The sequence below is a fragment of the Littorina saxatilis genome, linkage group LG17, assembly GCF_037325665.1.
Source record: "Littorina saxatilis isolate snail1 linkage group LG17, US_GU_Lsax_2.0, whole genome shotgun sequence".
NCBI classification, from domain to species: Eukaryota; Metazoa; Mollusca; class Gastropoda; order Littorinimorpha; family Littorinidae; genus Littorina; species Littorina saxatilis.
The window spans coordinates 26,441,413-26,459,143 of record NC_090261.1 but is presented as its reverse complement, the minus strand read 5'-3'; the positions used below and the strand labels follow the sequence as shown (position 1 = coordinate 26,459,143).

The following is a 17,731-nucleotide window of genomic DNA, read 5'->3' as shown; positions in this document are numbered from 1 at the left end:
ATTGCTGTACAAACATGTGATACATTATGTACCTCACTCCAAATGTCAGAATTAATGAAACAGAAAAGGTGTCATGTCATTTAAAAAGAAAATTAAAAACCAATCAAGCTCTACTGATCAGGTAAGACAGAAAAACTCAAAAGGTTACATCACTGTCAAAACATTATGTGAACTGCGTATCTTGCATCAAGCATCATGATAAACAATATAGGAAAATGTAAACAAGGCAATAAAAATAATTACTCAAGGAATCTTAAACAAAGAGACAGAGCACTGTTTAAGATCTCAGAAACAAAGGGACATAAGCGCTCTTCATGCATATCATATTACGTGCAACAAGAGACCTGAAAGTCGTTTGTTGATTTTAATGCTTATTTTTCCCTTAGGTGCTAGGAGATTGGTTCCTCTTGTTACACATGTTGTATGCATTTAGAGCATTTAAGTCCCTTTCTTACTCAAGAAATAATATATACATTTTCAGCAATATCTAATTGTAGTGCCCCATGTAAAAAAATCTTAACACAAGGTTGAGACTTTTTTGGCACAACATTCAAAATTCAACCTGCCATTCAGAAGGTTACTTTAGAGTCATTCAAGATGACTGTTTTTAGCAGAAGGGTAGCTTAAATTCACTTCTTCATGATGCATGGTTAATCTGAAAAGAGTCAGAGAGTACAGAGGTCACAGTCACCCTGTGGTTGAGCAGGAAACTTGAAGGAAATCTAGATTTAGCACAAGAGATACTGCCTTTTGACAAACAAACAAAAACCAGCATGGTTGTTGGGAAAATGAATCATTAAAAGTTTTAACACCTCCATTGGTGTGGCTTAAGCTTAATATATAAACATTTTTGAATGATGAAAAAAACACCACTTTCTACCTTCAACCACATGTGGCTAGACAGTGCACATCTACTGAAAAAAACATGCAAAATGCACACCTGTTTCTATTTTCTGACAGTATTTCAGCACTGGAAAGAACAGCATGATTTTGATTTTACATGTACCGCACTAATCTTGGCATCAGTGACCTTCCACACCAACACAACGTTCTAGGAATTCTCAGAGTCAGGCTTACTTGGGACAACATCCCTGAAGCTTACAAGGTCTCTGATGACACTTGGCACAGGCAGGGACTGAATTCTCTCTGGACGACCACGCCCACATCCAATTGTGTGTGAAACATGCAGCCGAGCCAGGTGCTCCAAACGGCAAGGTGTGGTTGCTGCTGTCCTCAAGAGGCTGAAGGCTCTCATCTTCATTTCCTCATCTAAATGTACGTAATAGCCCAGTCTGCGTTTTACATTGGGACTGAACGCAAGTTCAAACAGTCTCCTGTGTGTGAGGGCCCCAGACCTGAGAATCAGCTGAAGTATCTCCAGACTCCTGCACCTCAGAGCTTCCAGAACTGGACAGCTCAAATCACCCATGTAGGAATCCTCAGTCTGAACCCCCCTCTGAAAAGTAGAGAGACCCTGAGTGATGCAAAGATGCAGCATGTCAAGCCCGCAAAAAGAATCCACTGCCGCTACTAAAACTGTCTTCCTGTCATGAAAGATGCGCTGTGAAGACAGCGTGATTCCGTCCATTTGTCTGACAACCATCTCAGCAATTTCAAAGTTACAATCAAGTGAACTACTCAGAACTTTAACAAGAACTTCAGAGGCAATGGAGGTTCGTGCTAATAGCTCTTTGGCAATATCCCATTGTCTGTAACCGGCAGCCCGAGCCAAAATTAAATCTAGCACAACCTGATTCTGACACAGAAGAAGGTTTTCCTTCACCAAATCCCAGTGTGGTAATGACAGCCTCAGTGCCCAGTCAACAAGGCCCTCTGTCTGACATGCTTGCATTAACTCTTTGCTAAATGGACCCACGCCTATCAGGACACAACCGCTAACAGGGCAACGTTTCAACAGAGCCACTGCAATGGAATATGCCTTCTCAGCAGCAGACGCAGCCACAGCGTTCCGAAGGACATTGTTATGAAGCTTAAAATGCTCCTGGTTTATAGCAGTTTCCACAAGTGTCCAATCTGCCACAAGGAAGCCAAGAAGAAAGGCCAAAACTGGTTTTGAACTTTCCAGACATGATCTCGCTAAGCTTGCTATGCTGAAGGGCCACTGCTCCTGCAAAAGTGACTTGCGTAAGGACAGAAGCTTGCGAAAGTCCTGTAGTGAGTCAAAGTTCTCTACTCTGATCCACTGTTCCACAATTGCTGAGCACTCAGGCCAGATCTCCTGGTCTTTCAGCATCTTCTGCAGACAGAGGTTGAACAGCTGTAGCTCCAATGAATCGGATGATACAACTGCCACTGTCATCCTTGTTCCCAAAGCACACACGCTTGGTAAGGATTGCCAGACTTCTGCTTGCAGCACAGCCTCTGCAAAGATCAAGATAGGTTCTGCTACAAGTTGAAAGCGCCCGTTCAAAAACATTTCCTCGCAAGCTTTTATGAACAAATGCTGTTTCCGTTTCTTTATCGATGCAATAGCTGCAAACTTGAAGCTCTCTCGACTAACAGATGTGAACTTCACTTCACCATAACCAGAATGACACTTTGTAAATATTTTGACAACTTGAACAAACAGCTCTTCACAGTTGAACTTCAGTGTCTTTCGGATGACTGACTGAAAGATGTGGCAAAAAAACATATTGTGTATTTCATGACCCATGACAAAAACTCTGAGAAATTTCTGCATGCTGGCTTCACTCTTTTCCTTGATGTACTGAGAAAGTGCATACTGAGTTGCATAATGTAAGAAGAACATTGATTGACTGATGCGTGGAATGATTTCCAGCTCACCACTTGCCAAGATCCCAGGCAAAGCAAACTTCAGTTCTTTCCACAGGACACCATCCTCACAAAGACTGACAATTAGGGAGAAGTTCCCTAACTGAAGCGCTTGGTGAAATATATATTTGCGGTTATCCTTTGACCTTCGACAAAGTTCTTCCATCGTATTGTTGTACAAGTGAGTGTCATAATCGTGAAGTTTCAGCAAGGCATCTCTGATCTTTTTCCGTTTCAGGCAAGCAGCATCCGAGTTTTCCTTGACAAAGTGACTGATAAGACATTCATGTTTATCGGTACCAGCATTGGTTGTAGCAATGTGAAGCGCAAGGTCAAACTCTCGTTCTTTGCAGAAAATGTCAAACATCCATCCCACCTCACTCTCTTCTCTCCCAGTAGCTACTCCAGCATCCCAGTCACCATCAACAATGCTCCCCTTCCACAGCTCTTTGTGAAAGTTTTCTCTGAAGACACGGCGACTCCTTGAAGAACACCTCATGATTTGCAGCAGCAGATTTTGGTCTCGAAGTTGCACAGCGTACTTGATGGCTTCCATCAGTTCAGCATCACTCACAGACTGCTGCTGAAGTATCTGCACCGTAAGGTTTCCCTCGCCGAATCTGATAGCATTCATCAGCAATAATCCTCTCAGGCTTTCAGTCAGGGTGGTGTCAGGAAAGAGGCTGAGGAGGGCCTCCCCCTTCTTATTGTGGACCAGTTCACCAACAATCCAGTCATTAGGGCTGACTCCTATCTGCAGAAGCTGCAGGACTATGTCCCAGTGTTGGCAAGCAACTGCTTCATCGCACGCCAGCTCCATCTGTGACGTTGACAGACCCAGCTGAACAAGCCCCCGGACCAGTTCCGCCTGGCCAAGCTTCACAGCCTCTTTCAGGACAAAATCTGTCAGGTAGGTGTCTTGGCGTTTCTTCGCCAGCTGCAGAATGAAATCACACATCTCAAGGCCCATCACTTGTTTCAAAGCATTTTCCACTTCTTGCATCCTGACTCCAAGCATCAACAGTTTAGACGTACAGTTCACCTTCAGTGAACCACTGCCGAGATGCAGGCATTGGTCCTTATCTCCGTACTAACGCTAAGCTCCGCAAGCTGTGAAACCAAGTCCCAGTTTTGACAAGAAACAGCATTGTTACAGGCCTGATATCTGCTACTGCTACTGACTCCTACCCCCACCACCTCCTTAGCCAACACCCACTGATCACTATTCACAGCAGAGTCCTCTGTTGAATGCTGCAGAGTTTGGCCAGCTCTGCAAGACAGGACCATTCTTGTTCACGGAGGGCTTTGTTCAATATCCACTCCACACACTCTAGACTTTTGGTGGCCTTGACAACTGCTGAAATGTGGGACCAGTCTGACAACAGCACTGTTTGTGAAGGATTATGCAGCAGTCTTGCTGAAAGACAAGCGCACTCACTGTTGTTGGATCCCAATTCATCCATGGTGAATCTGGCTGTTGCTGTTCCACTCCAGGTCACCCCAACCCATCTTCTCTCTTCCTTAGCTGGTGACTTCAGCAAAGGGCTGGCATCAACTCACATCTGCACTGATCCATGGTTTATCTAGAAAAAGGAAAAACATTGCCTTAAATTTTTTTAAAGGAATGGTGGTGACTGGTGTACACTGTTCTATGCTTTGATGAAAAGAGACTGAAATCAGGTGCTTGTGAATTCTCATTGTAAAGCAACGCATTGGGGTTGTTTTAAAACCCATTTCTACAGCCTTATATGGCCAGACTGTCACACAATGACATTTTGGAAGTGTGTTTGCAAAACATTCCCCTAATTGGCCAGGCCACTACTGCCACTGGCGACGTGAAATCTGAATTGCATCACACAATGGCTGGCTAAAAATTAAAATACTGTGGGCTGCTTGTACGAAAGCTGCACATTGGGTGGTGGTGAGGGTCTTCATAAAAATGCTGTTTAGCACTCTTGACAAAATGCATTGTACGGTTAGTGTTATTGAACAGATTTTCAGTAAACACTTCTCCATACCCAGGAACTCTCGTGTCAAATTTCATAAAGATCGGTCCAGTAGTTTAGTCTGAATCGCTCTACACACACACACAGACACACAGACACCACGACCCTTATCTCGATTCCCCCTCTACGTTAAAACATTTAGTCAAAACTTGACTAAATGTAAAAACAAGTCGCGTAAGGCGAAAATACAATATTTAGTCAAGTAGCTGTCGAACTCACAGAATGAAACTGAACGCAATGCCATTTTACTCGTAGCATCGTCAGGCCACCGCTCATGGCAAAGGCAGTGAAATTGACAAGAAGAGCGGGGTAGTAGTTGCGCTAAGAAGGATAGCACGCTTTTCTGTACCTCTCTTTGTTTTAACTTTCTGAGCGTGTTTTTAATCCAAACATATCATATCTATATGTTTTTGGAATCAGGAACCGATAAGGAATAAGATGAAAGTGTTTTTAAATTGATTTGGACAATTTAATTTTGATAATAATTTTTATATATTTAATTTTCAGAGCTTGTTTTTAATCCGAATATAACATATTTATATGTTTTTGGAATCAGCAAATGATGGAGAATAAGTTAAACGTAAATTTGGATCGTTTTATACATTTTTATTTTTTTTTACAATTTTCCGATTTTTAATGACCAAAGTCATTAATTAATTTTTAAGCCACTAAGCTGAAATGCAATACCGAACCCCGGGCTTCGTCGAAGATTACTTGACCAAAATTTGAACCAATTTGGTTGAAAAATGAGGGTGTGACAGTGCCGCCTCAACTTTCACGAAAAGCCGGATATGACGTCATCAAAGACATTTATCCAAAAAATGAAAAAAACGTTCGGGGATTTCATACCCAGGAACTCTCATGTCAAATTTCATAAAGATCGGTCCAGTAGTTTAGTCTGAATCACTCTACACACACACACACACACACACACACACACACACACGCACGCACATACACCACGACCCTCGTTTCGATTCCCCCTCGATGTTAAAATATTTAGTCAAAACTTGACTAACTATAATGAACACAGAGACAAAAACCGGTTGTTGCAGCCTGAATGCAATTCAGGCCTATAAAGAAAAAGATTAATTAAACAAGTCGCGTAAGGCGAAATTACTACATTTAGTCAAGCTGTGGAACTCACAGAATGAAACTGAACGTAGTCCGCCGCTAGTGCAAAAGGCAGTGAAAGTGACGAGCCTGTTTGGCGCTGTAGCGGTTGCGCTGTGCTTCATAGCACGCTTTACTGTACCTCTCTTCGTTTTAACTTTCTGAGCGTGTTTTTAATCCAAACATATCATATCTATATGTTTTTGGAATCAGGAACCGACAAGGAATAAGATAAAATAGTTTTTAAAACGATTTCGGAAATTTAATTTTAATCATAATTTTTATATTTTTAATTTTCAGAGCTTGTTTTTAATCCAAATATAACATATTTATATGTTTTTGGAATCAGAAAATGATGAAGAATAAGATGAACGTAAATTTGGATCGTTTTATAAAACAAATTTTTTTTTAACAATTTTCAGATTTTTAATGACCAAAGTCATTAATTAATTTTTAAGCCACCAAGCTGAAATGCAATACCGAAGTCTAGCCTTCGTCAAAGATTACTTGGTCAAAATTTCAATCAATTTGATTGAAAAATGAGGGTGTGACAGTGCCGCCTCAACTTTTACAAAAAGCCGGATATCACGTCATCAAAGACATTTATCGAAAAAAAGAAAAAAACGTCCGGGGATATCATTGCCAGGAACTCTCATGCGCTCGACCATTTGCGAATAACACACTGTGGCATAGGCACACGAAAAATGCGTTGAACGTCCCGCGTCTTATATATATATATATATACGACTAGTGTCTGTCTGTGTGTCTGTGTGTCTGTTCGCGATGCACGGCCAAAGTTCTCGGTCGATCTTTTTTCAAATTTGGAGACCGTATTCAGCTACACCCCGGACACAACCTCATCGATGAGATATTTCAACACGTGCTCTCAGCGCGCAGCGCTGAACCGATTTTGGTTTTTCTGTAGATCCACTATATCCATTCCCAGTAACTCTTCCTTATCTTCTCCAGTGTTTTGTTTTGCGCGTTTATCTCCCTTCCTTCGTGTGGCGTCAATCCATATTCCCGTTACTACGTTACTATTTTTAGAAGGTCACTGCACGTTACTATTTTTAGATCTCCCTTCCTTCGTGCGCTGGCTCCGGGTCCCAGGCGCAGCCTGGTATTCGGCTCTACTTCTTCCCGGCGAAGCCGGTACCCGGCGAAGCGGGTAATCATCTAGTATATATATATAGATATTGCTATCACGAATAAAACATGACCTTAAATCACCCTTTATATCAGTGAGTCTTAGTAATAAGCCTACTTCATGTACAATTTATGACGGTGTATGTGACTCGTGTTGACACCTTTTCCAGTGCCTGTACGAATTACTTGTTTTGGAGTAGGCAATAATTATGTTAAAATAAATTCACAAATCAAGCAAAGTTTACACATATTTCTGACATTTTTAGTACAAATGTACCGTACATTTCATAAACTACTGTTTCACCCCGGAATTTATACATTTTTTAAAAACAATGTAGGAAATTCGTAAATTTCCTGAATTTTAAAAGCTGTTCAGTTTTTGGTGATTTAAACTCACCAGAAGAAATTTCGTCACATTTTTCGGATTTTTTTAAACACGTTTCATGTCTTTGGTTTTCGTTGCAGACTCGCGGCCGGTTTGAAAATTGACAACGTTAGACCATTAAAGGGCAGGAGGTACCTTCAAATACACCTTTTTTCTCCTCCAAGTCATTTGACCACAAAATTCATTAAACAGAACTGTTTGCACGGTGTTAACATTTGGTGTGCATTTGAAGGGTAGGTAGCTTTACTGATTCAAAACATGCACACAGCTGTTAGAAAGAACTTTTCACTTTGAAATTCAGTACGACTGCACACGCGGTGCGCGCCGCAGCGAATCACAGGTAACGTAGCCTACATGAATACATGTGGTTCGCTGCTACATTGTGTGTCTGCGGACCTGAGTAAATGAACTACACCCATCTCGGTTCCAGCAAAGATAGCTATTTCTGGAACCGCCAGAGCACCGCAAGAACTATGTATACATAAACCTCTGCTGAGCATAACTGACTGGATTTCCTCCCAGCGGGCAGGCAAAGCTCACCGTGGAACTGAGCGCGAGAAACAGGATTATACATTAGAACAGCCAGAGGGAGCAAAACAATGCGGCTTGAAGAAAGGTTGTGTTACGCTCTTGGTGTTTTTGCCTTGTGATCTGATATCGAAACCTCTCCACTGTCTTCAGCAAGAAAGACTGACCTGCGGAGAACTCGTCGTTCTTTGTTTGTGTCAAGGTGTGTGTCTCTCTCTTACCGTCAAGGTAGGTATAGGCTTATCATTCAAGGTGTACTTTGCTACGAGAAGTGCGAGAAAACTTTGAATTTTTAAAAGGCAGAGGGCTCTCTTAAAAGGCAGAGGGCTCTCTTCGGGATGTTTACTGTGAGAATAGGCGTGTGCATTCTTTATTTTTTTTTAGTCTTGACTGAAAACTTTGCGCCCCCTTAGTCAGTAAGCTTACCACTGAAATTCTCTCTCTCTCTCTCTCTCTCTCTCTCTCTCTCTCTCTCTCTCTCTCTCTCTCTCTCTCTCTCTCTCTCTCTCTCTCTCTCTCTCTCTCTCTCTCTCTCTCTCCCGATGTGCATACAAGACTGCTCAGACTCAGGGCTATAGGCCTCGTTTTTCCATTCGATTAGCTTCTCCAGTGAAGTCAGTCTTGTGTTTTGCCGGTTTTGTTTTGCCCAGTTGCTTACATTTGGTTTCAGGTGCCTGTGAATGACACCTGCGCCACTTTTCCATCGGCCTCTCTCTCCGTCAGTCTCTCCGTCTCTCTCTCTCTCTCTCTCTCTCTCTCTCTCTCTCTCTCTCTCACTCTCACACACACACACAAGCATACACACACAAGACAAGTCAAGAAAGAGAGAGAGAGACACACACACACACACACTGACACACACACAGACTGACACACTGACACACTGAGTCACACAGACACACACAGACACACACAGACACACACTGACACACACAGACACACCGTGCTGACACACACACACGCACACACTGACACACCACACACACACACAATGAAAGACAGACAGACAGACAGGCGTGAGACAGACATAGATCGACAGACAAATAGAGACAGATACAGGGAGAGAGCAAGACGTGACAGGCTAATAACATAGAGAGACAGAGACTGACAAAGAAAGACAGAGACAAAGAGAGACAGAGACAGACAAACATTGAGAGGCAGAGACAGACAGAGCATATGAGAGAGAGGGAGAGAGCGAGAGAGAGGGGGGTGGGGGGATGGTTCATTGCATAAAAAAATAATTGCCTCACTAAATCACTGCTCATATTTCTCGGTCGCAGTCGATGAGGCCGGGTTTCGTTTTTTTGGCGTGCGGAAGGCAGTGAGTTACGAACAGACAGGGAAATCGGCACCGACTGAGCTGAGCATCTCCACTATCTCAGTTGGTCAAGAAGAGGCGGACTAACTACGTCGGCATATTAGTGCCAAAAGTGAAAATGCACACAGATTACAATGATGCTTTTTTACATTTAGTCAAGTTTTGACTAAATGTTTTAACGTTGAGGGGGGAATCGAGACGAGGGTCGTGGTGTATGTGCGTGTGTGTGTGTGTGTGTGTGTGTGTGTGTGTGTGTGTGTGTGTGTGTGTGTGTGTGTGTCTGTGTGTGTGTGTGTGTGTGTGTGTGTGTGTGTAGAGCGATTCAGACTAAACTACTGGACCGATCTTTATGAAATTTGACATGAGAGTTCCTGGGTATGAAATCCCCGAATGTTTTTTTCATTTTTTTGATAAATGTCTTTGATGACGTCATATCCGGCTTTTCGTGAAAGTTGAGGCGGCACTGTCACGCCCTCATTTTTCAACCAAATTGGTTGAGATTTTGGTCAAGTAATCTTCGACGAAGCCCGGACTTCGGTATTGCATTTCAGCTTGGTGGCTTAAAAATTAATTAATGACTTTGGTCATTAAAAATCTGAAAATTGTAAAAAAAAAATAAAAATTTATAAAACGATCCAAATTTACGTTCATCTTATTCTCCATCATTTTCTGATTCCAAAAACATATAAATATGTTATATTTGGATTAAAAACAAGCTCTGAAAATTAAATATATAAAAATTGTTATCAAAATTAAATTGTCGAAATCAATTTAAAAACACTTTCATCTTATTCCTTGTCGGTTCCTGATTCCAAAAACATATAGATATGATATGTTTGGATTAAAAACACGCTCAGAAAGTTAAAACAAAGAGAGGTACAGAAAAGCGTGCTATCCTTCTTAGCGCAACTACTACCCCGCTCTTCTTGTCAATTTCACTGCCTTTGCCATGAGCGGTGGACTGACGATGCTACGACCGGTGTATGATCCGGTCCGGTCCCCCCTCTGAAGTAGTCCCCCGGGGGACCAATTCGTGGCAAAAACTGCTCTATTATGGTCCCCCCTTAAACATCCAGCCTCGTTTTTCTCAGGCATTCAAGCCATTTTCAATCTATATCTTCGTCCGGTATTATGTAGTGCACAGACAGCAATCTCTTTGTTTGACTATATTTTGCAGAAAATAAAATAGATCTGATTTATAATGCCGTTCAAAAGAAAAATCACATGAAATAAAATGAATAATAAATAAATACTGATAAGAAGAAATGAAAGCAGTCTCTGATTCTTTCCTTTCTTTTCTCTGAAATTGCTGGTAACATTACTAACATTGTAACAAGAAAAACGAGGCTGGATGTCTAAGGGGGGACCATTATAGAGCAGTTTTTGCCACGAATTGGTCCCCCGGGGGACTACTTCAGAGGGGGGACCGGACCGGATCCTACACCGGCACGGTTGGCCTAGTGGTGAGGCGTCTGCCCCGTGATCGGGAGGTCGTGGGTTCGAACCCCGGCCGGGTCATACCTAAGACTTTAAAATTGGCAATCTAGTGGCTGCTCCGCCTGGCGTCTGGCATTATGGGGTTAGTGCTAGGACTGGTTGGTCCGGTGTCAGAATAATGTGACTGGGTGAGACATGAAGCCTGTGCTGCGACTTCTGTCTTGTGTGTGGCGCACGTTAAATGTCAAAGCAGCACCGCCCTGATATGGCCCTTCGTGGTCGGCTGGGCGTTAAGCAAACAAACAAACAAACAAATGACGATGCTACGAGTATACGGTCTTGCTGAAAAATGGCATTGCGTTCAGTTTCATTCTGTGAGTTCGACAGCTACTTGACTAAATGTTGTATTTTCGCCTTACGCGACTTGTTTTTAAATTATCACTGATAACTGCTGAAATTGCTAATGAGTTACCGATATAATTGCTAGCTCATCACTACTGAACTTTTTGGCACTAGCTAGTATGCTGTCAAGAGAGGAACCAAAAGTGCCAATAAAGGTCAAGGCCCATCCGAGTCATTACCAAAATCGTGCGCTATTCACTTGTTTTGTGTGTTTGTGTGTTTGCGTGTCACGTTACATATACTCTTGGCTCATCTTTCTGGATATCTTTGCTTTTATTTTGCTTTTGTTTTTGAATGTTGACCTTATCAGTGTTAATTACATCTTATGGTGTTTTTTCGTGATCAATTTGACACTTTTGTTTTGTTTTGTTTTTCCCAACGGCAAATACACTAGCACCAACAGTACTAAATATCTTGCAGGATGTTGGTGATTCTGCGTTGATTTTATAATAACAAAGATTACTTCTGCGATATCAGAATTCTTCACTTTTGGCAGTAGAAGGTATATGCCCTCAGAATTATAATCATAGACTCATTCCAACCGTTCAGGTTTCACGACAGGTAGGCCTACTGCATAGTTTCCTTTCTTCTTTGCTATTTCCACGCTGATAAGACTGTGAATTAACATTGAGAAACTAGCCGGTGCATGTTTACTTGATTGTCTCCAGCGCTCAGTGTATCAAGTTGAGATCAATGATGTTGCACTTGTTAAAGGCACACTGCTTCATGTGTAAACGGTTCGGCTTACTGTCTCTCTGGCTTTTACATGGAATAAGACAATCCCTCCGCTTGGTTACATACCCAAAGTGAACAGCCTGGGCGCTGCCGTTCTGCACAGTGGGATTTTTTTAATAAATTAATTTCGAAATTGTAAGAAATTGACTCATTAAAAAATTCAAACTCACTACAGCAAGCAGTCTTCTTCTTCTTCTTCTGCGTTCGTGGGCTGAAACTCCCACGTGCACTCGTGGTTTGCACGAGTGGAATTTTACGTGTATGACCGTTTTTACCCCGCCATTTAGGCAGCCATACGCCGCTTTCGGAGGAAGCATGCTGGGCATTTTCGTGTTTCTATAACCCACCGAACTCTGACATGGATTACAGGATCTTTTTCGTGCGCACTTGGTCTTGTGCTTCCGTGTACACACGAGGGTGTTTGGACACCGAGGAGAGTCTGCACACAAAGTTGACTCTGAGAAATAAATCTCTCGCCGAACGTGGGGACGAACTCACGCTGACAGCGGCCAACTGGATACAAATCCAGCCAGCGCTACCGACTGAGCTACATCCCCGCCCCCAGCAAGCAGTCAACTTGGGTGTTGATTTCTGGTGTGTGTTCAAGTGAAAATATGGTCTTATCCCATGTAATAGCCCGGGCAGATGTGAGACGGTGAGCCGAGCTGTTTTAACACTGGAAAGAGTGTGCCTTTAACGTGTTATCGTTACCCGTTACTAATTCGTATGAACAGATGAACCGACACATGAAAACATAGCATTGCTTGTTTTTAAGTGGTCTGGGAATCGAGACGAGGGTGATTGTGTGTGTGTGCAGGGGCGGATCAGTTCATTGTATGTTTAAAAGTATATTGTGAAGATATGGGTGTGAAGGCGCGAAGCGCCTAGCTTGCTAGGGGGGTCCGGGGGCATGCCCCCCACCCCCCCCCCCCCCGGAAAATTTTGAAAAAAAGGATGCAAAATGGTGCACTCTGGTGCATTCTGAGGATGATCATTACCAGTTTCAGGCAGCAGATTTTGTCACTGATTTATACCCCCAAAATTGAAACTCAATGTAAAATAAAACAAGTCGCGTAAGGCGAAAATACAATATTTAGTCAAGTAGCTGCCATTTTTCAGCAAGACCGTATACTCGTAGCATCGTCAGTCCACCGCTCATGGCAAAGGCAGTGAAATTGACAAGAAGAGCGGGGTAGTAGTTGCGCTAAGAAGGATAGCACGCTTTTCTGTACCTCTCTTTGTTTTAACTTTCTGAGCGTGTTTTTAATCCAAACATATCATATCTATATGTTTTTGGAATCAGGAACCGACAAGGAATAAGATGAAAGTGTTTTTAAATTGATTTGGACAATTTAATTTTGATAATAATTTTTATATATTTAATTTTCAGAGCTTGTTTTTAATCCGAATATAACATATTTATATGTTTTTGGAATCAGCAAATAATGGAGAATAAGATAAACGTAAATTTGGATCGTTTTATAAATTTTTATTTTTTTTTACAATTTTCCGATTTTTAATGACCAAAGTCATTAATTAATTTTTAAGCCACCAAGCTGAAATGCAATACCGAACCCCGGGCTTCGTCGAAGATTACTTGACCAAAATTTCAACCAATTTGGTTGAAAAATGAGGGCGTGACAGTGCCGCCTCAACTTTCACGAAAAGCCGGATATGACGTCATCAAAGACATTTATCAAAAAAATGAAAAAAACGTTCGGGGATTTCATACCCAGGAACTCTCATGTCAAATTTCATAAAGATCGGTCCAGTAGTTTAGTCTGAATCGCTCTACACACACACACACACACACGCACACACATACACCACGACCCTCGTTTCGATTCCCCCTCGATGTTAAAATATTTAGTCAAAACTTGACTAAATATAAAAAATGCACCATAAAAATATTTTTATTTTTTGGCTGGGGGGGGGGGGGGTTCCGGAAACCCAGAAACCCCCCCTCCCCCCTCGTCCGCCCCTGGTGTGTGTGTGTGTGTGTGTGAGTGTGTTCGTGCGTGCGTGCGTGTGTGTGTGAAAGTATCATACATGTGAAACGCAAAAAATGTCACGCGCTCAGTGCCACAGACGGTCAACCCTTCATACACACATACATATTTACGTCACCGATGTGCAAATTGAGGAAATACATTAAATTGAATTAAGATTGACGTGGAGATGTAGTGCGACCCGTCTATATCTCAGCCTGGGGCTTGAATATTGAGTGAGCTAGGCAATCTGATCGGGAACTCGGCAAGATGATGAGTCAATCACAGGATTTTGCGAAATAAAAACAGCACAGGCGCCCAAACCAATGCAATATCAGTTCGAAAACTTACCAGGCATTGATGGCGAAGCTCTTTGCTGGTGGTGAGTCTTATGACCTCTTATGGGCAGAATATACCTGCGCAGTTTCAGCGGCACAGACGACGCACTGCCTATTATTTATGCCGCGATAGGGATTATGATGAGTACTTGGCCTGTTTTTCTTTCATGTAACATGTAGCGGGCTGGGATAATCTGCAGTGCGTCGTCGGTCCTGCTGATCGAAGTTACATATTTATGTGAGCGGAGCCCCTTAAGTATCCTTAGCGGATTATGACTTTATTCAGTTATTCTGCAGAAAAACAGAAATGCTGGAGAAAAACTGTTTGTTTCTGCAGCATTTCTGCATAATGTCATCTTTCGCGAGAGCAACGTTTTTTTCTGCAGTAAAACAGTTTTACTGCAGTAAAATTGAAATCAAGAATGCTGCAGTAAAACGGTGATGTTGTTTTACTGGAGAAAAACAGTTTACACTTTTTCTTCAGCATTTTGGCATTATTCAGTTATTCTGCAGAAAAACAGAAATGCTGGAGAAAAACTGTCTTTTCTGCAGCATTTCTGCATAATGTCATCTTTCGCCGAAGCAACGGGTTTTTCTGGAGCAAAACATTTTACTGCAGTAAAATAGAAATCAAGAATGCTGCAGTAAAACGGTGCTGTTGTTTTACTGCAGAAAACCTGTTTACACTTTTTCTGCAGCATTTTGTACTGGCTCATTATAATGTTGGAGCACGCGAGCCCCCCTCTGTCGAGAGATGGACTCATCCAGAATTACCAATAGTTACAAACTATTATACTATCCCAGGGGGCGACGAATACAAACGCTACTTTACAAGGTCGTTCGTTTTTCTCCAGAAAAACTGTCACAGACTATTCTGAAGAAAAACTTGGTTAATCGCAATAATGCTGCAGAAAACCAAGTAAACATTATGCTTCAGAAAAACTATTTTACTGCAGTAAAAAACGTTGCTTCGGCGAAAGATGACATTATGCAGAAATGCTGCAGAAAAGACAGTTTTTCTCCAGCATTTCGGTTTTTCTCCAGAATAACTGAATAATGTCATAATCCGCCAAGAGCCAGTACAAAATGCTGCAGAAAAAATGTAAACAGGTTTTCTGCAGTAAAACAACAGCACCGTTTTACTGCAGCATTCTTGATTTCAATTTTACTGCAGTAAAATGTTTTGCTGCAGAAAAAAACGCTGCTTCGGCGAAAGATGACATTATGCAGAAATGCTGCAGAAAAGACAGTTTTTCTCCAGCATTTCGGTTTTTCTCCAGAATAACTGAATAATGTCATAATCCGCCAAGAGCCAGTACAAAATGCTGCAGAAAAAATGTAAACAGGTTTTCTGCAGTAAAACAACAGCACCGTTTTACTGCAGCATTCTTGATTTCAATTTTACTGCAGTAAAATGTTTTGCTGCAGAAAAAAACGCTGCTTCGGCGAAAGATGACATTATGCAGAAATGCTGCAGAAAAGAACGGTTTTTCTCCAGCATTTGTCTTTTCTGCAGAATAACTGAATAAAGTCATAATCCGCTAAGGATACTTAAGCGGTGTGGCAACTGATTTCGCGCGAACGTTTGGCAATGTTGTTTGGTAAAAAACAGTTATTTTTAGGAATTCATTGGACTGAAGGGCAGTATCCATGGTATCTGTAGCGGTAAGCAGGCCGATGTAGCGGGGTTGATACGAGTGCCTGTGACTTTCAAACGGCTAACCTCGTTTTTGATTACGGGGTTCCTCCGACTGAGGCTGCGACAAACACCGTCGGACACGGATTCAATCGTCGGAAAATTGGACTTCCAAACTGTAACACACCATCGTGCACCCGGGCTTTCTGAGTCAAGCTCAGTCCGTAATGCTCAGTCCCGCTGGACATCCAGTCTGCTGACATCTGCAAACCCGTGTGCATGACTGACATAGACCGCACTCAACTGAAGCACAGCTGCTGAAAAAGAGGAGCTCAGTTTAACCTGATAGCATGTAAAGTGCGTGTAACTACTTTATAGATGAGTTTTATAATCATAATTATAGAAGTGTGAATTTTATTTTTATTTTTTTAAACTAAGATGTTGTTTGTCAGTTCGCCTGCAATGCAACTGGAAAATATAAGTGCGAACAAGTACAGTCAGATTTCATTCAGCAAATATAGTTACAGGCAGCAGAAAAGCCAGTAGATTCGCTTTGGGAAGTGAAAAACCAAATGAAGAATAACAAGTCGCGTAAGGCGAAATTGCTACATTTAGTCAAGCTGTGGAACTCACAGAATGAAACTGAACGCACTGCATTTTTTCACAATGACCGTAGCCCGCCGCTAGTGCAAAAGGCAGTGAAAGTGACGAGCCTGTTTAGCACGGTAGCGGTTGCGCAGTGCTGCATAGCACGCTTTACTGTACCTCTCTTCGTTTAAACTTTTTTGAGCATGTTTTTAATCCAAACATATCTTCTTCTTCTTCGTTCATGGGCTTAGACTCCCACGTAGACTCGTGTTTTTGCACGAGTGGAATTTTACGTGTATGTCCGTTTTTACCCCGCCATTTAGGCAGCCATACGCCGCTTTCGGAGGAAGCATGCTCGGTATTTTCGTGTTTCTATAACCCACCGAACTCTGACATGGATTACAGGATCTTTTCCGTGCGCACTTGGTCTTGTGCTTGCGTGTACACACGAAGGGGGATAAGCCACTAGCAGGTCTGCACATAAGTTGACCTGGGAGATCGGAAAAATCTCCACACTTAACCCACCAGGCGGCCGCGGCCGGGATTCGAACCCTCGACCTTCCGATTAAGAGGCCGACGTCTTACCACCACACCACAGCGCCCGTCTGATCCAAACATATCATATCTATATGTTTTTGGAATCAGGAACCGAAGGAATAAGATGAAATTGTTTTTAAAACGATTTCGGAAATTTAATTTTAATCATCATTTTTATATTTTTAATTTTCAGAGCTTGTTTTTAATCCGAATATAACATATAAATTATATGTTTTTGGAATCAGAACATGATGAAGAATAAAATAAAAGTAATTTTGGATCGTTTTATAAAAAAATAATTCTAATTACAATTTTCAGATTTTTAATGACCAAAGTCATCAATTAATTTTTAAGCCTCCATGCTGAAATGCAATACCAAAGTCCGGCCTTCGTCGAAAATTGCTTGGCCAAAAATTTAAATCAATTTGATTGAAAAATGAAGGTGTGACAGTGCCGCCTCAACTTTTACAAAAAGCCGGATGTGACGTCATAAAAGACAGTTATTGAAAACATGAAAAAAACGTCTGGGGATATCATACCCAGGAACTCTCATGTAAAATTTCCTAAAAATCGGTCCAGTAGTTTACTCTGAATCGCTCTACACACACACACCGTGGCACAGACACACACACACATACACACACACAAACACACACACATACACCACGAACCTCGTCTCGATTCCCCCTCTATGTTAAAACATTTAGTCAAAACTTGACTAAATGTAAAAACTAAACAAGCACGGTAAGCAAAAGAGAAGCGCGGTCAACAGACAATGACA

General features: G+C 41.9%; 1 protein-coding gene across 1 annotated transcript in view; it reads left to right on the top strand.

Moving 5' to 3' along the window:
• The first annotated feature begins 7,926 nt into the window (after positions 1 to 7,926).
• Positions 7,927 to 17,731, top strand: part of LOC138952859 (uncharacterized) — a 23,524-nt gene continuing 13,719 nt past the window's right edge. The window contains exon 1 of the mRNA XM_070324594.1: positions 7,927 to 8,199. The gene's annotated coding sequence lies outside the window, so the exon portion shown is untranslated. The remainder of the gene's footprint in view (positions 8,200 to 17,731) is intronic.